General features: G+C 39.7%; 1 protein-coding gene across 1 annotated transcript in view; it reads right to left on the bottom strand.

Moving 5' to 3' along the window:
- Positions 1-25,326, bottom strand: part of CDC14A (cell division cycle 14A) — a 250,286-nt gene that overhangs the window by 106 nt on the left and 224,854 nt on the right. The gene's annotated exons all lie outside the window — the stretch shown is intronic.

Below are 25,326 nucleotides of genomic sequence, written 5' to 3'. Positions count from 1 at the left end.
GGGGGAGGAATGAGACAAGCACATAACCAACCAGAGTTAATTGAGCAATGTTCCAGACACTCTGAAACATTCACTGAATGCAGAAAATCATAATATAGGGATTGAAAATTCAGGTCCTAGGATAGTGTTTAAACTTTTAAGGCATACCAGAATCACCTGAAGAGATTGTCAAAATAGGTTCTTGGGCCTCACATCTAAAGGTTCAGGTTCATTCGGTCTGGAGTATGCCCAAAAACTTGCATTTTTGACAAATTCCCAGATATTGTTGATACCACTGGTCTACAGATCACATTTTGAGGATAAATAGACTCTATCTGGCCTTAGATGCTCACCACTCACTGGCTACATGATGTTAAAAAAGTGAATGACCCCATCCCTCCCTAGCTCAGTCAACCCCTCTGTGAAATGAGGTAATAATAGCTCCTGCCTCCTAGTGCTATCGTGAGGATTACATGAAAGGAGCCATTTAAGGCTTTTGGAAAACACTCAATAAATGTCAGCTATTATTATTAATATTAATATCATTTTGATATTGTATTGACTCTTCCTGATTTTGGTAGAGGAAAGTGAAGCCCCAGAGACTGAGTGACTGTCACATGGTCCCAAAGCTAATGAGCATGTGAACCTTGGCCTTCTAGACAGTCTCAAGACACCAGACAGAGAGTGCGCCCTGGGACATCTCGTGGAGACGGAACATTGTCAGCTGGTCTCAAACCCATGGTCTTTATATAGGAGATAAATACTGAAACAAGCCTCCAAAGGATGCAAGCATCTAACAAAGCTGACAGACAACAGCCATGTGCTGCTTCTGCCAAATTGAAAGAGAACATACTATCCTGGGTTAACAATGGGAAACCAAGGTCATGCTGAAGAAGGAAGCTAATAAGTGAGATGTCAATATTCCTCCTCTTTCTGGAGAAAACGAGGCAGCTGGTTGACCTGAAACATATCCCTTGGGGACACCTGGGTGGGTCAGTCATTGAGCATCTACCTTTGGCTCAGATTGTGATCCTGAGGTAGCTGGAATCAGGTCCCGTATCAGGCTCCCCACCGGGACCCTGCTTCTCCCTCTGCCTGTGTCTCTGCCTCTCTTTCTCTCTGTGTCTCTCATGAATAAATAAATAAATAAAATCTTAAAAAAAAAAATACAACCCTTGACCCCAGGAACATCAGGGCAATGATTCACAGTCACAATCTAAACTTCCAACAGGACACTTGGTATAACAGAAAGTTACCCCCTGACAGTTGCTTACCTTTGGCCTGCTGAAAAGGAATTCTTTAACTATGACTTTAATAAAATGCACAATGATGCATTTTTTAGAAGAACAGAACACACATACACACACACACACACACACACACACAAAGAACAGAACAAACATCCTTTCCCAGCCAATACAATGTAATGTGCTTTTCAATAAAGCTGCTGAGAAAAGCAGTAAATCCCAACCTTGCCATATTAATATGTCTGACCTAGAAATCAAGAAATAAGATGCTCTTCTCAAATCTCTGATCAGCTTTCTGCTTTGGGAAATTGGAACAGTAAGGAGAAACAGAGATCCCTGGAACATTATCTTCAAAGAAGAACTGAAAGGAATACTTCAGATTAAGAATAACTTCACAATATTTCAGAAGATTCCAGCAATCCTTACATGATATCTGAAAACGGTTTTGAATTTTCTTTTTAAAGATATTTTATTTATTTATTCATGAGAGACAGAGAGAGAAGCAGAGACACAGGCAGAGGGAGAAGCAGGCTCCATGCAGGGAGCCTGACATGGGACTCGATCCTGGGACTCCAGGATCATGCCCTGGACCAAAAGCAGGCACTAAACCGCTGAGCCACCCAGGGATCCCCCAGCTTTGAGTTCTTTTTTTAAACTTTCATTATTTATTTACGATAGTCACAGAGAGAGAGAGAGAGAGAGAGAGAGAGAGAGAGGCAGAGACATAGGCAGAGGGAGAAGCAGGCTCCATGCACCGGGAGCCCGACGTGGGACTCGATCCCAGGTCTCCAGGATCGCGCCCTGAGCCAAAGGCAGGCGCCAAACCCCTGCGCCACCCAGGGATCCCCCAGCTTTGAATTTTTAATGAATCATCGCTTCTCAGCCTTTTGGCTAAGATCAAGTGTGAATTTTTAATGAATTGATAATTTACTTAACACAACAATGATGATGACTAATTTGATTAATGTATGTAAAGAGCCTAATACGGACCCTAGCACAGAGTAAATGCTCTGCAAGTGTCTGTCTGCTACTACAATGATGAGCTATGATGATGGGGGGCTGAGGTAGAGCCACAGTGTTTACAGGCTGGGTGGGATCTCTGTGACTTTCATGATTACATGAAGTAGATATTTGCTCCCTCAGTAGGATTCAATAGAGTGTAACTGAGGGAAAGAGAAATATTTTAACAATAAAAGCTAGTAAATGAGGAAACAAGTCATTTGGTTGAGAGCTGAATTTGAGTTTGGTTCGTTTTTTAAAAAAGAGCTGAATTTGAGTTTGGTTCGTTTTTTAAAAATCAAATTGGTTTACATACTCTGTGAAGAAATATTTAAGACTTTGCAAAACCACAACTAGTCAATTTTAACCTAAATTAAACAGAGTATGCACACAGACACATGATGGGGAACATGCTATGTCTTTTATTCTGACTTTCCAGTTCATCACAGTCGGGTTCTTAAAAACCTGGTATCTCAATTTTTCTCCTTTCCCCTTTATTCTCTTTCACTATTTTTTATATTCCCCAAATGAATGAGACCATATAATGTTTGTCCTTCTCCGATTGAGTGGGAAATATCAGAAAGGGAGACAGAACATGAGAGACTCCTAACTCTGGAAAATGAACAAGGGATGGTAGAAGGGGAGGTGGGCAGGGGGTGGGGGTGACTGGGTGGCGGGCACTGAGGGGGGCACTTGATGGGATGAGCACTGGGTGTTATTCTATATGTTGGCAAATTGAACACCAATAAAATATAAAAATAAATAAATAAATAAAAAATAAAACTACACCTGGATGAACACATTAAAAAAAAACAAAAAAACCCTGGTGGTATCTCACAGGATATTTGCCTACCATGTTTATTTCACTAACTGTAATTTTTTAATTTAAATTCAATTACCCAACATATAGTACATCAGTAGTTTCAGATGGACTTTTCAATAATTCATCAGTTGTGTGTAACACCCAGTGTTTATCCCATCACATGCCCCCTTAATGCCCGTCACCCAGTTACCCCTCCCCTCACCCACTTCCCCTCCAGCAACCCTCAGTTTGTTTCCCAGAGTTAAGAGTTTCTCATAGTTTGTCTCTCTGATTTTTCCCATTCAGTTTTCCCTCCCTTCCCTAATGGTGCTCCGCACTATTTCTTATATACCACATATGAGTGAAACCATGTAATGATTGTCTTTCTCCAATTGACTTATTACACTAACTGTAATTCCTTTTAAAGATTTTATTTATTTATTCATGAGAGACACAGAGAGAGAGGCAGAGACATAGGCCGAGGGAGAAGCAGACTCCCTGCGGGGAACCAGATGCGGGACTCAAGCTCAGAGCCTGGGGATTATGACCAGAGCCAAAGGCAGACGCTCAACCACTGAACCACCCAAGCGCCCCCTATCTGTAATTTTTTAGTGGTTTCTGACATTCCACTGAGTTCTGAATGGTCATTTTTATCATTATTTTTGAACAGGACAGTCCCACCTACTCCTAGTACTAGGGCCCAAATGCATGTGTTTTAATACAACCTTGGAAATACAACCTATGCAATTATTTATGAGGGTGGTAAAACTATGATTCAGGGCAAGTCAAAAAGTATGCTGATTGCAATCATTTTTTTCACCTCTTTTAAGAAGAGAGTTTAGGTTCATTAACAGGGATTTAATTCCAGCTGTGTAAAAAAATACACCAGTATGTGACCAGCAAGGCAAAGAAAACAGAACACGGTTTTCCCAGTCAATCCTGTACCTTTCAGAGTCTCTACGCCTCACAGGCTCTCCTCTCTTGTCCTGTCTGGTTCCTACCTCAGTCCATGAGCACCCCCAGACTCTGGGCTCTATCTGTTACAAACCTATCCTGCCCTGTGAACTAGGATGGCTTCCCATCTCCTGAGCTCCCCCACTTTCTGCTGCACTTCAAATCTTAGCTGAAAGTTAGTTGAATGCCCAGCCTCTCCACGATGTATGGTCTTGGGGAGTTCCTATCTCACCCCAGCTTGCTCCTACTGACCCCAAACAAACTCCTCTGTGGCCAATTGTCCATGCGGTGCCTTGAGTTTCTGCAAGAGGTGACTCTAAATCGATGCATTCGGAAGGAATATGCTTAAATGTTCTGTTCAAACTTACTAACTTAGGCAACATGCATAATTTCATACAATAATAAGTGGAAGTCAAGTGAAAAATGGGGACGGGGGTCAAAGTCCTTGCAAAGGAAGTTCACTTTAGATAAACTTGCTTTATGTTCTGCACTGTATCCTTTGATAGCACATTTGTGTCCTAGACCAATGTGTTCTATTCGTGGAGGATGTCTAGACACCTTTCTAGTTTCACTCTGCCGCAAAGGCAAGCACCTTATTTTTTGCAGCCGGCTGACTGGCTACATCATCTATAAAGGGTTATTAAATTAATCTAGCTCATAGTGCTCCTTTCTCCAGAAAGGAAAACTTTGAGGAAATTAAAGCAGCAGCAGGTTATGCAGGCAAACACTCATTTAGCTGTCATTAGCCCTCGGTGAGGGATTCTAATTCGGCCATTAATGGCAAAAGAAGGCAGCTTTATTCCTCATCTTCGTCCGTTGAATTCTAAGGAACCAACAGGACATTTGTTTTCTCTTTAAAGCTTAGAAAGAGATAGTGGTATCTAGCTTTGATCACTTCCATGCTTTACTTGCAGGATATAATAAAGAATTTCTCAAATAGCAAAATACAGTGTGAGCTCCATCTGCAAAAAGAATTATGTCCCGCAGAGCAGAATTCAGGCATATCAGCTAGCTAATTCTGAGCCAAATAACAGTGATTCGTTACATAAAAAAAAAAAAATTAACAAAAGAACAATTTTTCTTTCTCTATAAGGCTTCCAGGCCATCTATCTCAAAGCTCCACTAAATAGTTTTGCGTTCATCAGAACTTATTTAAAACTAAGGGTGCCCTCGGCTCTGAGAGATCAGTGGCTGGGCAGTAATCTAGTGCCACCTAGCTTCCCTCCTGGGGGATATTTGTCCATCACTGGACGTTGTCAAATGAAGAAATTAGGCTGGGTTCAACAATGGGCAAAGGCTTGATGAAACAGAAGCAAACAAAGAGAAAATGCCTCCGTTCATTTTCATGCAGACAACTGAACACGAGAGGTGGAATCTGGAGCTCCTGGGCAATCGCGGCCCACCACCCTAGCCAGCCTTTCCCCACCTCATCGCCTGCGACTCTGCAGGAAGAGAACGCGGTTTGTAACACTCGGGTGCTTGTGGTGGGGGCTACCCACATCGTGCATTTCTCCTGATGGCCTCAACACAGCCTCCAGTATTCCCATCTCGGTCACAGATGCTCTTCCCAGCCTAAAGACTCCCCCCACCCCCATGTTCCCCCACTCAGATCCTTCCAAATTCCAGCCCCACTTCCCATGGCAGCCTTCCCTGACCACACCAAACTCCACCAAGGGCCTCATCTCTGAGTTACATTGTGTTCGCAGTTCTTCATGGTGGTTTTCCTTACTCTGCATGTGCCCGCCTGCCTGCTCCATCCAGTCCTGGGCCTGGGGGCTCCTACTGGTCCTTCCATCCTTCCATCCTTCCAGGCTCAGCAGATCCCCACCCACACTCCCTCCTCCTATAAGACAAAAGGATGCATTGCCTCCTAGTGTGGATACCTCTAGGAGACAACTCATTCTTTCTCACCATATTAGACTCTAAGCAGGGGCTGTGTTTTTAGCCTTCCACTTTGCTCATCAGTAAGTTGTTGTTGAGTAAATGGTTGAAAGAATGAAACATAGCCTTTGAATTATTTAACATTTCTTAGTGTTTCTCCAGCTAGTCTGTGTTTCTTGCAAACAGATTGTATCTCTTAATCCTCCCATTGCCGTAATCTTAAACACAGGGACTGATCCCAGCTTAATTCCCTCTGAACTTATTTTAAAAAACAAAAACAAGGACACCTGGGCAGCTCAGTGGTTGAGCATCTGCCTTTGGCTCAGGGCGTGACCCTGGAGTCCTGGGATCGAGTCCCACATTGGGCTCCCTGCAGGGAGCCTGCTTCTCCCTCTGCCTGTGTCTCTGCCTCTCCCTCTCTCTTTCTGTGTCTCTCATGAATAAATAAATAAAATCTTAAAAATAAATAAATAAATAAATAATAAAAGACAAAGCAAATAAAACAAAAGCCCTACATTTCCCTAGAGGATTTACTCTCCACTCTAAAATAAGCAGTCTCATTTCTCCTCCCCTTCACACTCTCACTCTCATTTCCAACTGAAGGCTTTGCTTCTTATTTCACTGAAAAATAGATAGAATCTGGGTCCTGGCTGTTAAGTTGACCAGAAACTGAGATCTTCCTTCCACATCAAGTTGAAAAATGCTTAATAAAATATTTTTTAAAAAATGTTGGCAAATAGTGGGATGAAATGGCAAGAAAATTAGGAAAACGAGATGGCATCCAAAATGAGACCAGGAGACAAGGGAAGCACTGAAGCCTCCCACACACGCTGCTGACACATCCACCTTTGGCTTCATTGTTCAGAAGGGACTGGAGATAAAGCCTATGCTGGGTCCCGGGCCTGGAGCCAGGTAGGGGTCGGCCCACATCCAATACACACACTGTTCTCAACACATCATCCAGAGTGATCATTTTCGAATGTGTCTCAACTGCTCCCAATCGCCCAGTAACTCCTTATTTCCACAAATGAATCTCCCAGGCCTTTCAAGGCTCTCCATGATCGGAGGCTCCTTCCCACCTCCTTGAACTCCTTCTTGCCTCTCTCCCACTCATTCACTCCACTCCCGCCATACTGGCCTCCTCGCTCTTCCTCATGTTGTTGCAATCCCTGATAGAGGCAGCCACACTACTTCCCACATCAGGTCCTTCACTTCCCATTCTCCTTTCTAGAATCCTCAACTTCATGTGGCTTATCCCACATCCCACCCAGCTCAGGACTCAGTATAACATCCTCAAAAGGCCTTCCCTGATTACATCATAAAATGGACCCCTCCCCTTCATTCTTCATTCCATCCCCCAGATTCATCTTGCTTCACAGCACTATCACGGCCTGAAATTACACTTCAAGTTTTTGTTAAATATTTATTATCTGTCTTCCCAACTTGAATGTGAACTTTATGATAGGAGAAATTGTCTCTTTCCTATTTAGATCAATAAACCAAACCTAGCCTGGGCCTGAAGATAGGTGCTTTATTCACACTTAACTTTTTCCAAATGGTAGGGTCTTTGGAGAAAAGGGGGCATAAAAGGAGGTATATTATTTGCTGTGGGATAATGGCAATAACAACCCACAAGCTTTAGGGACTTCACAAAATAAAGGTTTCTTCCTTGCTCAGACTGGAGTCTTCACGGGTTTTCCTAGTCAGATGGTCTGACTGGTGAAAGGCTTGCTCAATCTCGTGGCTCCACTATCCCCAAGGACCTTGGATTCCTCCACTGAATCTTTTGCATCTCTCTGGAGATTAGAGACTCGTGAGACAATAGGGTATTATCCAGGAGATTTTAGGGGTCCAATTTCATCAGAACACAGTCATGATGCCATACCTAACTTTGGGGGAACCTGGGAAAGCATTTTAACCAATTCCAGAGGGAAAAGGAAGTAAGGTGTGGTGAGTCCACAGCATAGTAGGATCTGTCATGAGAGGTAACCAGCAGGCAGCTGGAAAAGTGTTTTAGGGGAAGGGAATAGCATATGCAAAGGCCAAGAAGTATAAAAAATAACAACATTATTTTAGGAACTTCAGGTTACAGATGTGGCTATATCTTTGTGAATGTATAGTGTGAAACAAAAGGCATAAGGTCGGAGAAACAGGCAGATTCCAGATGATGAAGGATGCTGTATGCCATGGCAAAGGGTTCAGACTTATTCTGAAGGTAATGGGGTGCTTTTGAAGGATATTAAGGGCATAGGCTGGAGAATAACATAATCAAATGTGTGTTAGTAAAAGATCACTCCAATGATCTGTATGGAAGACGAATTTGGAATAGAGGGAATGGAGGTAAGATAATTAGATAGGAAGCTATTGAAGAAGTATAACAAAAAATGTTGGGGGGGGGCACCTGGGTGGCTCAGTGGTTGAGCATTTGCCTTTGGCTCAGGTCATGATCCCGGGGTCCTGGGATGGAGTCCAATATCAGGTTCCTTGCATGGAGCCTGCTTCTCCCTTTGCCTGTGTCTCTGCCTCTCTCTGTGTCTCTCATGAATAAATAAATAAAATCTTTTAAAAAAATAAAAAAGAAAAAAACGTTGAAGGATTGAAGTCAAACTAAGACAGTAGTTTATAGTAATTGTTAAATTATTTTTTCTTCTGGAAAGTCTTATGAGCATACTTATTGTCTTTGATGAGCTGAAGAGTCTAATATTATTCCTGAGGTTTAGAAATTCATCTCACAGAGGTTAGTAAAGTCACATTTTAATTAAATATCTAATTAGGTTTTGAATGTCTATCATTTAAAACTAAAGGTCAGTCTAAGTGGATAGTTATTTTTCAGTCAATGCTAAGGAGTTTTGTAGAGAAAAAGGCAAGGCGTAGAGTTATGGATATGAGTAAACTCTCACGTTGATAGTGTATATGGGGGGGAATTGATAAATATCTCCCCCAATATCCATTGTGACAAGGTATTCTAATCAGAAAACAAATAGAAAGGATAGATTGTTCATCATAACACTATTTATCTCCACCAGATAAATTAACATCATACTTCAATTAAGTTAAACTCTTAAGTGTTCCATAACCACCACTACCAACATGCTTACACTTTTCTCCATATAATGACAAACCTTTCCATTCATAACAATTCTCTTTTTTATCATCTTTTTATTTTTAAGTTTTTACAGCTTTACTGAAGTATAATTGACAAATAAAAATTATGTATGTAAGGTGTACTGTGTATTGTGTATTCATTGTAAAATGATTACCACAGTAAATTAACACATTCATAGCTACCATCTTTATTTATTTATTTTGACTTGGTGAAAGCACTTAAGATCTACCCTCAGCAAATTTCAAGTACACATAATAATATTTTTATCTATCTATCTATTTATTTTTGCGGGGGGAGAGAGAGAGAGCACATACATACACAGTGAGGCAGGGAGGAGCAGAGGGAGACCGAGAGAGAGAATCCCAAGCGGGCTCCATGCCCAGCACAGACTGACGGGGGCTCAATCTCACGACACTGAGATCATGACCTGAGCCACAACCAAGAGTTCTATGCTTAACTGACTGTTCCCCTACATTACAATATTTTTAACAAGAGTCACCATGCTGTATTTTAGATCCTCAGAATTTATTCCTCTTATAATTAAAAGTTTGTGCCTTTTTTTTTACATATTTAGGGTAATTTTATTTTTTTAATGTTTCAAGTTTTATTTAAATTCTAGCTAGTTTATATACAGTATGATATTGGTTTCAGGAGTAGAATTTAGTAGAATTTAAATTTAGAATTTAGTTATATATAACACCCAGTGCTCATCACAAGTGCTCTCCTTAATACCCATCACCCAGTTAGTCCATCCCCCCACATACTGCCCCTCCAGGAACCCTCAGTTTGTTCTATATGGTTAACTATCTCTTTTATGGTTTGCCTCCCTCCTTTTTCCCCCACTTCCCCCATGTTCATCTGTTTTGTTTCTTAAATTCCACATATGAGTGAAATCATACGGTATTTGTCTTTCTCTGACTTATTTCACTTAGCATAGTACAATTTAGCTCCAACTACTTCATTGCAAATGGCAAGATTTCATTCCTTTTGATGGCTGAGTAACATCCCATTGCATATATATGTACTACATCTTCTTTATCCATTCATCAGTTGATGGACTTTTGAGCTCTTGCCATAATTTGGCTATTGTTGATAATGCTGCTATAAGCCTTGGGTGTATGTGCCCTTTCAAATCAGTATTTTCATATCCTTTGGTTAAATACCTAGTATTGAAAAATCACTGAGTCACAGGGTAGTTCTACTTTTAACTTTTTGAGGAATCTCTATACAGTTTTCCAGAGTGGATGCACCAGTTTGCATTCCCACCAACAGTGCAAGAGGTTTGCCCTTTCTTCTACATCTTCACTAACATCTGTTGTTTATTGTGTTAATTTTAGCCATCCTGACAGGTGTGAGGTGGTATCTCATTGTAGTTTTGATTTGTATTTCCCTGATGATGAATAATATTGAATATCTTTTCATGGCTGACAGTAGCCATCTGTACATCTTTTTTGGAAAAATGTCTATTCATGTCTTCTCCCCATTTCTTAACTGGATTATTTGGTTTTTGGGTGAAAGTGTGTACCCTTTGACCAATGTGTACCAGTTTCTCCATCTGCTAGCCCCTGGTAACCACTATTCTACTCTCTAGTTCCATGACTTTCACATTTTTACATTCCACAGGTAAGTGAGATCATACAATTTTTTTCTTTCTCTGACTTATTACATTTAACATAATGTCTTTGAGTTTATCCACATTGTCACAAATGATAGGGTTTCCATCTTTTTGTGGTTGAATATTCCATTGAGTAAACATATACTACATTTTCTTCTTTGTTCATGAGCAGACACGTAGGTTGTAGGTTGTTTCCATACCTTGGCCATTGTATATAATACTGAAATGAACATGAAAGTGCAAGTATCTCTTTGAGATATACATGCACTTTCAATTGTTTGGATACATACACAGTAGTGGGATTGCTGGATTGTATAGCAGTTCCACTTTTAATTTTTTTAAGAATCTCCATACTGTTTTCCATAATGGCTGTATCAATTTACATTCCCACCAATAGTGTAGAAGGGTTCCTTTTTCTCCACCTCCTCACCGACATTTGCTATTCTCTTGTCCTTTTGATAATAGTCATCCTAACAGGTGTGAGGTGATATCTCATTGTGGTTTTGACTTCCATTTCTCTGATGATTAGTGATTTCAAACATCTTTTCATATATATGTTTGGAAAAATCTCTATATTCTTTGCCCATCTTTTAATGAAGTTATTTGGTTTTGATTATTGAGAAAGATGCATACACTAAAAACTATAAGACATGAATGAAGAGTGCCTGAATGGCTTAGTCAGTTAAGTGTCTAACTCTTGATTTCAGCTCAAGTCATGATCTTAGGGTCATGGGATCAAGCCCCATATCAGGCTCTGTGTTCAGCAGGAAGTCTGCTTCTATCTCTCTCCCTCTACCCCTACCCCATGCACCCACATGCTCTCTCACTCTCTCTCAAATAAATGAATGAATCTTTAAGAAAAAAGAGACACGAATGAAAGAAATTGAAGTAGACACAAAGAAATGGAATGATACCTCAAACGGGTGAATTGGAAGAATTAATATTGTTAAAATGTCTATACTACTGAAACTGGTCTACAGATTTAATGTGATCCTTATCAAAATTCTGATAGCATTTTTCACAAAAACAGGACAAAAATACTAAAATTTGCATGAAATCACAAAATACCTCCATAGTCAAAGCAATCTGTAGAAAGAAGAAAGCATCACACTTCCTAATTTCAAACTATATTATAAAGTTATAGTAATCAAAACAATGCAGTATTGGCATAAAACTAGACTCATAGATCAGTGGAACAGATTGAGCCCAGAAATAAACCCGCACATATATAGTCAACCAATTCATGACAAGGGAACCAAGAATACATAATGGGTAAAGGATATTCTTTTCTATAAATTTTGTTGGGAAATTGGATATCCACACGCAAAAGAATGCAGTTGCACTTTTATCTTACATCATACACGAAAGAATCAACTTAAAATGGATTAAAGATTTAAACATAAGGCTTGAAACCATAAAATTCCTAGAAAAAGACATAAGGGGAAACCTCCTTGACATTATCTTGGCAATGGCTTTTTGGAGTTGACTCTAAAAGCTCAAGCAACAACAAAAAAAAACAAATGGGACTATTTCAAACTAAAAAGCTTCTGCACAGCAAAGAAAACAATCAACAAATCAAAAGGCAACTTATAGGATGGGAAAAAATATTTGCAAACCATGTATTTGATAAAGGGTTGATATAAAATAATTCTTATTTAGAATGTTTAGATCTACAATCTAGATATTTTTAAGTTATTGCAAGAAGTGGGAAAAAACTGTTTTTTTCAAACTCAGTAGAAGGGTTCTAAAAAAGGGCAAATTAAAGCATCAGCAATACTTTTTAAAGCAACCTTTACAAATCTAAAATCATTTTGTGTGATAATACCTATTATATTGAAATAGTAGAATTATGGGTGAGTGACTTATTTTGCTCTATCAAATTCTCTGTGTAAGTACATTACTTGTATAACAGAAAATGAATAAAGACAGACTCATTTTGACAAGTTAATTTGCTCACAAAATTATCAGGGATTCCTGAGTTCAAATCCCACCACTTATGTGACATTGAGCAAATTGATATTATTATCATTATTATTATTAATAATATTATTATTACTATTAATATTATTAAGTAACATTCAGCATGTATTATGTGCCAGCCTTCTGTTAGGCACTTTATATACATTATCTCATGTTAGGAAATCTTTCAAAATACACTTCCTCAGCTTTTAAAAACATTGATAATAACACCTACTTTGTTATAAAGATTAGATGAGATTATAAATGAAAAGCATGTTGCAAACTGTATAATATGTGTTGATTTCAATCTCTCTAAATTTTAATTATAAAGAATATTCAGGTAACAAATCCAAATTCACAAATACTTTGTTTTTTAAAAAACAATGGTAAAATTGTCCTACTCATGAACTTCAAGGAATTAGCTTCTTTTAACTGGGACTAGTTTCTGAGAAGCAGAGATGATGTTAAGAACTGAAGCAAAAATCCAGTTATGGAATGAATAAGTCATGGGAACAAAAGGCATAGCATAGAGAACATAGTCAGTGATACTGTCATAGTGTTGTATGGTGAGAGATGGGAGCTACACTTGTGAGCACAGCCTGATGTATGGAGATGTTGAATCACTATGTTGTATGTTGCCTGATCACAGGGTCCTGGGCTCGAGTCCCGCGTTGGGCTCCCCCGCAGAGAGGCTGCTTCTCCCTTTGCCTATGTCTCTGCTTCTCTCTGTGTGTCTCTCATGAATAAATAAATAAATAAAATATTTTTTAAAAATTAATGAAGAAGTAAAAAACAAAACAAAAAGATGCAGGAAGCACTTATTTCCAGAAAGTGCTAGGGAGGAGAGTGGGGGAAGGGAGAAAATTCTCAAAGTCCTTGAAATACAGACTAATGGGAATCATGTTTGAACTCTCCCCATTATCAGTCACTGTTGTTTCTGATGCTTCATTTTTATGCTCTTTACAGACTTACTAGAACAACTGTATTCACAGTGAGACAATCTTCTTTCCCTTTTCTTTGCTAGTTTAATCTACAAATATGCAAATTCTTTTTCAGACTGCAATAAACGAAGATTAGAAGAAAAGTTGCCTATGTCCAGCAACGGCTTTACCATGTGGTGCTGGAAGGATTGGCTTAGCAGAATATTAGACTATATTTGTGACTCAAATTTTGAGCTGTGTTCTATGTCGTATTCCATCCAAACAAGAACCTTTTGGTCATCAAATTGCTCAAGTCCAAAACTAAGAACTATGCCTCAGCCTTCCTCTTCTTGATCTTCCATATCGAACCTGCCAGCAAACCCCATGCTTCAAGCCCAAAGGCCTCCTGGGTCCTCCTCAGTACCTCCATTTCCATTGTTGCCTCACTGCTGAAGTCTCATCTTCTCTCACCTGAACTTCTACCATCACCTCTAACTCACCCTATCTCTTCTTCATTCCTAAGAGAATATGTATATCCCTTTTGGAGCATAACTTTTCTCTCATACTTCTTTTACTGTGTTCAGAGATAATGCTTTCAATTCAGCCTCCTGGATCTATTATTGTCCAATATGGTAACCACTAGTCACAAGTGGCTACCAAACACTTGAGATGTGGCTGGTCTGGATTGAGATGTGCTGTAAGTACAAAAGACACACCCGGTATTCAAACAATTAGAGGGAAAATGAAAGTTCTCTTACAGTAATCTGTAATTATTTCATTAATACCTCACAAATAATAAATATGTAAATATCTCATTAATGACTGTTTTCATTGATTACATGTGAATATGGTAATATTTTTAATGTATTGGGCTAAATAAAATATAATGTTATGTAATTATGTAAATTAATTCCCATTTGTTTCATTTTACTTTTGTGGATACCAGAAAATCAAATTATATACATAGCTTGAATGCCATTTCTTATTCTATCTTTTCTTTAAGTAAGCTCTATGATCAACATGGAGCTTGAACTCACAACCCCAAGAGCAAAAGTCACATCCCCTACCAACTGAGCCTGCTGGGCACCCCTTGCATGATATTTCTATTGGATAGACCTGTTTTCCATTGCTAATTCAGTTGTCAGCTGTTCCATTCAATCTTTTTACTGAGGGGAATGCTTTGGAAATCAAGTTTTAAATTTCCTAAAGCTCTTTATTGTTCTCTAATTGCTTCCTTTGCAACTACTCTAACTTTATGAGTTTAAAATCTTCTCAAATCTTTCTGGAGACACATAAATTGAATTTTATTAAATTCCTATTTCCTGTACTAATTTGAATTCCTCAGGATTTAGTTTCTCCATTTTTGTTTCTATTTTGGAGCCTCTCTTTTGTGCTGCTGGTTTCTCCTCCAATGGTTTTGATTCTTGGCTACCCATATCTAAAATGGGTATCTGGGCAGATCTGTTATTGGTGACTAAATTCTGTTTCCTCAGCCCAAGTGAATCCTTTAACAATGAATAAGGATATTAATTGATATAGTCCCAGATGTGAAGAGTGTGCAAAAATATGTGGCCTGGCTGGCTTCTTTATGGCACATGAAGAGCTTGTCTTTTTGGTACAGAGATGCTTGATAATACCTGGGCACTGCTCTAATTATCTCTCTAGGCCCAGTATTTACTTTGGAGCTCCTCAAAATACATCATCTGTCCTATTTAAAATGTTCACCCTCTCACAAGAAATCATTTTAACATAAGAAATGGAAACTTTATAGAACCATGTGGTAGCATAGTCAATAGAAGAAAAGAGAAAAGCGGAAAAGATAAAATATCATTATGGAAATAGCTTTCAGACTACTCAGGTAGTTAGAACCAGTTGCCTTCTTCATACCAACCCAAACCTTGCAAGAAGGCAAGATGAAGTAGAGATAAGGGGCATCAACTATTCAGACATCTGATGACCAACATCTAAATGAGCTTATACAAAATTGAGCTTTCTTGGAGTTCTCACTGGAAAAACTTTGCACTCAGTAAAGAGAAGAAGAAATTAAAGTGTCTAAAAGGTTTAAAACTAATGATCTTTAAGGTTTAGTCTAGGGAATGTATCAAGAAGAAAATTCTGGGATGTATCATAAATAACATTGAACTGTTTTGTCATAAAGTTGCACTGTGAGTAACTGGCTGTATAACTCAGGAAATATTTTGCTGGACAAGAAGAAAAGGGTATAAAGCTTCAGGTTAAAGACATATGTGTACATAAGCGTGTGTGTGCACATATATTCTATAGAAACAACAACAAAAAAAAAAGGACAGGAAAAAAGTTTTGCTTTCTGACAAGGTACAGTGAGCCTGACTCCAGGGAGCATGCGGTAGTCAACAAATAATAGTTGAATGGATGAATTCCCATCTATTTAAAATATTCTCAAAGAGACTCTGTGAAGCACCTGTTGATGATTCTTAGATTCTCCGAAAGCACAAGCATGTGATTTATCTCTTCCACAAAAAAATGAAATGGTATATTGATTTTATCTTCTCTGCATAGAAAATGTGGCAATCAAAACAGAATGTTTGTGCTTGAAGGAAAATAAAGGGTTGTTTATTCCAGTTACTCTCATTCTCCAATAGGATAGTGTGTTTTGAGATGTTCAGAGCCTGTTCAAGGTCACAGAGCTGCCTAGCATCAGATCCTGGACCAAACCAGGGCTTCTAGTTCTGTGCCTAGGACCCTTTCTCCTTCACTAGCTGACAATTCTCCACTGTATTGCTAATTTCACTGAATGACAAAGCTGGTCAAGTTGCTAGTACCTGTTGGCATATTATCCAATCTATCCTGCAGAACTTGAATTCTGGCTTACACTTGAGTTCTACTGAAAGTCAAGGTTGGCTTAACAGTTGTTCATTTCATTTATTCAGTAAACGGGGAACACTTCCTATACGCCAGGTATTATTTTAAGCACTATTAATCCAACAATGAATATAACAGTCATGGTCCTGCCTTCACAGGGTTTCCATTTTGGTAGGGGTGGCAGGAACCAACAACAAATAAAATTACTAAATATTGTGCTAAGTGATACAAAGGAAGCAAACAAGATACCTGTGGCAGAGAATAAAAAGGGACTACTTTAAATAGGGTGGCCAGAAGAGATTGCTCAAAAGCGTGTCATTTAGGCTGAGTCTGAAGTACATAAAGGAGGCAAGCATTGCAAGAGCTTCTAGGCAGAGGGAACAGCAAATGAAAGTTTCTTGAGGCAACAAGGAGCTTGGCACGCCTGAGAACCTGAGAGAAGACCTGTGCGTCTGGATCACAGTGAGGGAAGGAGAGAGTAAACTAAAGTGAGGTCAGAATAGAAGATTGGGCCAGGCTACACTGGACATAGAGGCCCTGGTTTGGAGCTTGGATTTTATGTCAAGTACATAGGAAACCATTGAAGGATTGCAAGCATGGAGTGACATGATTTTATTACATACTAATAAGATCTCTCAAAAAAAAAAAAAAGATCTCTCTATGGTAGACACTGTTTTACTCACTTCAAGAAGAAAAAAAACTCATTTAATTATCATAGCCCTATAAGATAGGTGCTATTACAATTTATAAACTGAAGCAATTGCAACAAGGAAAGCTGAAATAAATTGCCTAAATTCATATTGTGAGTAAGTGGCAGAGTCACAACTCAAATCCAGGTCATATCACTCTAAAGTATGCATTCTTTTTTTTTTTTTTTTTTTTTGAGAAAGAGAGATAGGGGGAGGGAGAGAGCACGAGCTAGGGGGAGAGGCAGGAGGAAAGGGAGAAGCAGACTCCCAACGGAGCAAGGAGCTGACAATGGGGAGGGGGCGCTTCATCCAAGAACCCTGTGATTATGACCTGAGCCAAAGGCAGACACTTAACTGACTGAGCCACCCAGGCGCCCCAGAGTGTGAACTCTTAACCACTACACTTGTGCTTTTAGATTAAGAATTTGGTGAAAGGGGACAAGGGAGGAGACAAAGGTCTGAGTTAGAGAGCTATCGCAGGCCTTAGAGAAGAGAGAATGGTGGCTTAAGTTAGAATGGTGGCCATGAAGATAGATAGGAGCTAGTGGACTTCAGATATATCCAGGTAGTAGAATTGACAGGATTTCATGATGCAATGGTTATGGGAGAAGAGAAAAAGAGAGAAATTACAGATGGCTCTTAGGTTTCAGGCATAAGCAATAAACCAGGCATCTGGTGGTGCCGTTTACTGAGATAAGAAAGACTGGTAGAGAAGCAAAACAAGTTTTAGAGAGAAAAGGCAAGCGTTTTGAGTTAGCTATCGTAAATTGGACATGTTCACTAGATATTTGAATGAATCTAGAACTCAGGGAGCTGGATATTAAAATGTACAGGTCATCCGCACAAAAGCCATGAGAATGGACAAGGTAACTTGGAGGGAGAGTTTAGAGAAAGAATGAAGGTCTGAGACTGACCTCTGCCAGGAGGCTGATTAAAGATGGATCCAGCAAAGGAATCTGAAATGCTTTGGACGGTGAATTGGGGGAGCCATAAAGTATGATAACAGAAAATCCAAGGTGGGAGAGAGTTTTATAAAAAGGGGAGTTGTCAATATGTCAGATGCTGCTGAGAAGTCAAACAACAAGGGTGAGTCAGCTGACCTATGCTACTTGATTTCATGGATTCAAGGAAGCTCTCATCCCTTGTAGACCCTCCCACTCAATTCTCAGATGCATGAAAATCTGCATTTAAGTCTTTATTCTTTTTTTCCTTCTTTTTAGTACATTCCAGTCCCATGAGTGAAAAGTCAAATTGAGTCATTTCTACCCCCTGGAGGGAGTAGGTTTGGGGTCATTTCTGGATATTGGATATTTGACATAAAAGAGGAGAGAAAGAGAGATGAGTACAGGGTGGTGTGGGAAGAGAGGGTAAAGTGGGGGAGAGAGAAAAACAGAAATGATGGAAGACACCAGATAGCACCTTCAGCTACTTCACACTTCTGCCTGGGGCCTGTTCACTGCACTGAGTCACTTCTACTTCAAAATGGCATTCTGGCTGACATTTGATTTGATAAATGAATATAAAATCTCCCTTTCATCCCTCCAGGGTATAAGCAAATGCTCTCTTTATATATGATGCACCATAGATAATGAAGCTCTTCACCTACTCTCTTAAGAGTCTCTTTAACAACACCTTCCCTGAGGATGCATTAGGGACAGAATTAAGGAAAAATCTCTTAACATACAAACAGTACATGATGCTACTCTTCGAATAATGAAGATGTGGAGAATGAGAAAGTCACACCCACATTAGACCCTTGCATCTTCAGACCAACGCACACCCAAACTAGACCCACCCACAACCCTCAGGAGTGTGAATTTGCCAGGAAGAGGGCTCCCTTCTTAATTGGGTGCTGGGTGGACTTGGCACACTTGAGCCTGAAACTGTTAGTTGTCTGCTTTATGCCCTCTTCATTTTTCTTTGATCTTTCACAGATCCTAAGGGAGGAGCAAAACTGGAAAACCGACCAGTTCAGACTTAGTGGTAAATGTTTCCAGTTAAATGGGTCCCAACTACCTTATAAGGGAGGGGGAGCAGAGAGTAAAAATATCATTCATCAAAGTACTTAATTCTTTAAAAACCCTGCTTCCACATGTCTTTAGAGGAACAAAACAAAGGAAGTCAGCATCCTCTCCATGACTTGTGGTTAGAAAAACAATGATGTTATGTAACAGATGTTTCTTAATAATATAAAAATCTACTCGAATGAATGAATGAACGAACAAATGAATGAATGAATGAAAGAAAAAGACACACCATATGCTGATCCTTGATAGATTATTCCAGGCATACTTCCAATGGCTTTGATTACCTTCCAGACACAGAACAGGGCATGAGATTGAGACAGATAGAATAAGAATGCAGGAAAAGCTACCAGGGGTAAAAACAGAAAGACCTTGGCCCCTGTAATGGAGGTGACTGTGTTCTGGACATTTGTCCTCGTGGAGTCTCTTAGGTAATCACAGCCAACTATTCTCAAATCCCTTATCTGAGGATGAAATTTCCCTGACTGAGCAAAAATGAGGCAGCTGATAGCCTCTCAACAGAGGTTTTTCTGAAAAGCAAGCATTTCCCCTCTTCAGAGCAACCCCCTTCGGAGAAGGTTAGCATTCCTGGAGTGACTCCAAACTGTCCAGGGAGACTTTCTGTTCCTGGAGTCTAAATAGGAACAATAAGGAGGAGAAAAGTCAATGAGATTCCTTAAAAAACAAAACATAACAAAACAAACAAACAAAAACTACTTTCATTTGGAGCCTAAAAGATTGCAAAGAAGTGGTGGCTGAGGCAGATGAGAACGAAAGTGGTTTCTGGGGCCATGGAGCCCCGGTAAGTCCATGTCAGAGCCAGATTGTGATTTGGCTCTCAGGTGACTACGGCAAGCAGAAGAGCTCTCATTTCTCTTTGTTGTTGTTGTTGTTGTTGTTGTTGTTTTTTATTAACTAGTGGCATTTCCTATAAAAGCCCTAGGTTGTTTCTAGATTGTCCAAACATCCAGTTTGTTGATGGGGCTGCCTCATGGAGAGGGGAACTTGACAGGATTCCCTGACCAGAAGTGAGAATACATTGTCCTGTCCACAACTTTCTCCTTGCTCTTCTGTCACCTGCAAGAAAGGGAACCCTCTACTTTTCTACCTATGAAACATGGGCACTTTGTCTGGAATTATCATTTGTCCCTAATGCCTTAAAACAGAGTAGGGTATAGAAAAGAGCGAAAGTGCTAGGGTTTTATGCGGTGGGGTTTATACTTTCGGATTTTATTTATTTCTCACACCAAACCTTTTTTAGACCCAATTAACAGAAAGGAAACTGATTCAGAAAGGTAAATAATTGCCCAGAGTTTCACAGATTATAATGGCATTCTAATTACCTAAATGAAACATCACTTCACAGTTAAAAGTGACTGAGAAAGAGATATGAGGTTGGGTTCTCTGCACTATGAGATAGTGTCTCTCTGCAGACACTCTCTGCAGTGACAATAAAAACTGAGAATCTGCAACAAATTGGTCAACTTATAAAAATTATCCATTTCTTTCCTAAAAAAATTTTTTTTAACTGAAAAAGCAACTCCTTGGCACCCACAAGCCTTCCCCATTTGCTAAGTTCAAAATCCCAGGGTTACCTTTTGTCTCATTCCAATATGCAAGGCCCTGCGCCCAGCCCAGAGATCCTTGTCCAGAGAGATGTTATTTTAAAGGCTGAGCTTTGCAGTCTCAGCAGTCTAACCCTAGAATTGGGAACAGTCTGTTCAGCAGAAGTCCCTGGAGCTTCATCATCCAAACAAACACGGGGCTCGGGATCACCTCCCCCATCTCAGAGGAATGGGTCCAGAGAACGACAGAAACACAGCAGTCTTCCTACTGTCTTTCTTTAACACAGGATTTCCTTCCAATGTTTCTGCACTTCACGTCTCTGATTCACTTAAAGGGAAACCTTACTTGGGCCCCATTTGTCTTTAGCATCTTGTCCACCCTGCTGGACAAGGGCGAACCTAGGTTCCATGAGACATGAGGCAGCAGTGGTAGCCAGAGCCCAGGAAGGGGTGGAGGTGAGGATGCAGGGGTGAGCTGAGAAGAGTGAAATATCAGGGAGTGAACATCTGAGATCATTGTGAAACACAGATCTAAAAGCCACAAACTGAGGTTCTCGGGTTACAAAGTCATGCTGTGTAGAAACCTTACACAGAGCTCAAGCCCTGTGCTTGATGGCAGAGCCACCCAGATTTCAGAATATTTACTTTCCATGATCTTCCATTCTCTCCTATGACCTGGACTTGTGGCCTGGTCCCCAGCTCTTCATATCCCTATAATCTTGGCCTATCTTCTGGGGACCCCCAGAACTCTCTCTCCTCTTCTCTTTCCCTTTCCCTTTTGGTGACTTTATTCAACACCATCCTTTTTTGGGAGAGAGAGAGAGAAAGCATGGGAGCAGGGGGTGGGGGATGATAGGTTGAGGCAGGGCAGACGGAGAGACTCTTAAGCAGGACTCAGCACCCAGCACAGAGTTTGACACAAGCCTTGATCTCATGACCCCAAGATCATGACCTGAGCCAAAATCAAGAGTTGGACACTTAACCAATTGAGCCATCCAGGCACCCCTATTCAACACCATCCTTATGTTTCTACCTCATGCCCCCTTTATTTGAGGTCCCTATTATACTATACCACTTGATCCTACCTGTGAGCCACATAAAAGTCACCCTACATCATTATACTCTCACTTTTGTATACATATTTGAATTTCAAACAAATATGTGATTTTACAAACTCAGCATTTCACACCTTGTCATTTCCCAGACCAGGAAAATCTGCCTAAAACATCAACTAAGTTTTTAAGGAGATGGTCCATATTTCTACAGATCACCTCTAAATTTGACCTCTGGGTCAATTAGCTGGTTTTCTAGATTAGAAAGTCTTCCATGAGAAAGTCTAACATGGAAAGATGATCCTAGCTTGGTATACTCAGGGAAGTAAAAGCCTAAGACTAGGGCAGGCCACCACCCTTTCATCTGTATTGTTGAGATGAGTTTTATAATTGTACAATGGAAGCCACGCAGTAATTAGGTTCGGAAAGAGTGCAAATTAATTAACAAATAATAAATCCATAAAAGGGTATTCAGTGAGACTCAGGGACATCCAGAATCATTGTTCAATGGCCAAGGGCAATTTCTGTGAACTGATGCCAAATATCCCTTGATGCTATTAGAAAAGACCTGTTCTTATAAAAGGATAAAAGGCTAAAGGGATAAGTGTGGTATCTCTCATTTCATATGAGATGAGAGGGTCCAAGGAAGGGGCAGATCAACTTGTCCCCACAGGAGTGACCAGGGTCACTAGAAAATGTTAGGGCTTCTTGCAAGAAACAGCAAAGAGGACCCATTTTTAAACACTTTTGTTTTCTCTGTTTGTAAAAGATGAGTGGTATTTTTCACTAATGCTTAGGTCCAGGAATTAAAACCATGGAACAAACTTGAAAGAGAGTTGGGTTGGAGACACAACCTCAACCTTTTAAGGGTGAGATGCCAAGAGCTTCCCGGAGCATAGTTGATTTTCAGAAGAGACAGGGCCTCTTAGGAACGGCCTTGGCTAAAGTCACATAGACACTCTGCTCCTGTCCTGGGAAAATTTGTGCAGGGTTAAAAAACAAACAAACAAACATAAAAAGACAGGAGCCCAGTAGCTTCAAGAAGCCCAAAACAGTGTGATACCGGTGCGGGAAGGATTTTCTCCAGACTTCTGGAGAGAAACTTCCTCACTAGGGATCACTGGTTGATTACGGTGGCCACGAGGGGTTGCAAGAGCAGCTTCCCAGGCCCAGGTGGTAGCACATGGCCAGTCAAGGCCATGAGGTAGGAGGAGCCGCAGTCAGAGCCGGTTAACCTCTAGGTGAAGCAAACTGCGTTAGGTCCAAATCATCTGCTTTTGTCCTCCCACAACCCCTGATTCCAGTTTTTAATAGATGTTATTTTTTAGTGAAGTTTTAGGTTTACAGAAAAATTGATTAGAGTGCACACAGAGTTCTCATATACCACGTCAATGCCCACCTCTAACTACACACTCACACACACACACACACACACACACGAAGTGTTCCCTATTATTAGCCTCTTGCCTGAGTACTGAGTATGGTAAATGTATTCCAACTGAACCAATATTAAGACATTATTATCAACTGAAGTCCATAATTCACAGTAGGGTTGACAGCTCTATAGTGTTTTGACAAGTGCATAATGACACGTGTCCATCATGACTATACCCTGCAAGATAGTTTCAGTGCCCTAAAATGTGCACTACTCCACCCACTCATTCCTTCCTTCCTTCTACAAACCCCTGGCAAACACTGCTCTTTTTATTGCCTCCATAGTTTTGCCTTTTCCGGCCTGCCTTAGAGTTTAAATCACAAGGTATGTAGCCTTTTCAGATGGACCTGTTTCACTTAGCAAAATGTATGTAAGATGCCTCCGGGTCTTTGCAGGGTTCGACAGCTCATTTCTATTTAGTGCTGAATAATGTTCCACTGTATGGACGTACCACCCTTTCTTTCTCCATCGAGGGACATGTTGGTTGCTTCCAGGTTTTGGCAATTATGAACAAGGCTGCTATATATATTCATATGCAAGTTTCTTAATGGATATAATTTTCCATGTTATTTGAGTAAATACCAAGGAGCACAACTGCTGGACCGTCTGGTAAGAATATGTTTAGTTTTGTAAGAAATAGCCCAATTATCTTCCAAAGCGGCTGTACCACTTTGTATTCTCACCAGCAAGAAATCAGAGTTCCATTTGCTCCACATCCTCACCAGCATTTGGTATTATCAGTGTTTCAGATTATGGACATGCAATTAGATATGTAGTGGTATTTCATTATTTTAATTTGTAATTTCTGAATGACATATGCTATTGAGCAGCTTTTCAGATGCTTATTTGTCATCTGCATATCTTCTGGTGAGGCATCTATTTGTATCTGTTTGTTTTTAAACTGGGTTGTTTGTTTTGTTTTCATTGAGTTTTAAGGGTTCTTCATATATTTGGGACGCAAGTTCTTTGTCAGATATCTATTTTGCAAATATTGTCTCCCAGTCTGTGGCTTGTCTTCTCATTTTCTTCACAGTGTCTTTTGCAAAACAGTTTTTTCATTTTAATGAAGTCCCACTCAACAATTTTTTTTTCTTTCATGGCTTGTGATGTTCGTATTTATCTAAAAACTCATTGCCAAACCTAGGGTCACATAGAGTTTCTTCTATGTGATCTTCTGGAAGTTTTATAGTTTTATGCTTTACATTTAGGTGTATGATCCATTTTGAGTTAATTTTTGTGAAAGGAATAAGTCTTCTAATTTTTTTTTGCATATAGATGTCCAGTTATTTCAGCACAATTTGTTGAAAATGCTATCCTATCAAAAAAAAAAAAAAAGAAGAAGAAAAGAAAAGAAAAGAAAATGCTATCCTATCTCCATTGAATTGCCTTTGCTATTTTGTCAAGATCAGTTGACTATATTTGTATGGATCTATTCCTAGACTCTCTTTTCTGTTCTATTGATGTGTTTGTCTATTCTTTCACCAACATGAATTTTATCATAATTCTATAGCTTTATAGAAAGACTTGCATAGCGTCAGTCCTCCAACTTTGTTCTTCAATGCATTAGCTGTTCTTGGTCTTTCACCTTCCCATCTGAACTTCACAACCAGTTTGCCAATGTTCACAAAATAAATTGCTGGGATTTGGGGGTGTAGGGAGGTTGTACTGAATCTATAGAGCAAGCTGGAAAGAACTGACATCTTGACAATGGTGAGTCTTCCTACCCATGTATACGGAATATTTCTTTAGTTATTTAGATCTTTGATTTCCTTCAGTTTTGTTAGATTTATACCTAAGAATCTCATATTTTTAGTGCTAATATATATGGTCCTATGTTTTAATTTCAAATTTCAATGGTTTATTTTTACTTTATAGGAGAGCAGTTGGGTTTTTTTTTTTAAAGCTTTTATTTACTTATTCATTTGAGAGAGACAGAGAGAGAGAGCAGGGGAAGGGACAGTAGAAGTGGGAGAGAAAGAATCTCAAGCAGACCCCACACTCAGCATGGAGCCTAATACAGGGCTCAATCTCACAAGCCTGAGATCATGACCTGAGCCAGAACCAAGAGTTGGATGCTTAACTGACTGAGGCCCTGACATTTTGTATTTTAACCTTGTATCCTGTAACCTTGCTATAACCACTTGCTAGTTCCAGGAGTTTCTGGTTTTTGTTTTGTCAATTCTTTGGAAATTTGTTCAGATTTCTTGATACTTTTTGCTATTAGTTTTATGTAATATTTATTGAGCATCTTGACAAAT

The sequence above is a fragment of the Canis aureus genome, chromosome 8 (assembly GCF_053574225.1).
Source record: "Canis aureus isolate CA01 chromosome 8, VMU_Caureus_v.1.0, whole genome shotgun sequence".
In the NCBI taxonomy this organism is placed as follows: domain Eukaryota; kingdom Metazoa; phylum Chordata; class Mammalia; order Carnivora; family Canidae; genus Canis; species Canis aureus.
The sequence above is the reverse complement of the archived record's forward strand: the minus strand, read 5'-3'. Positions and strand labels throughout refer to the sequence as shown.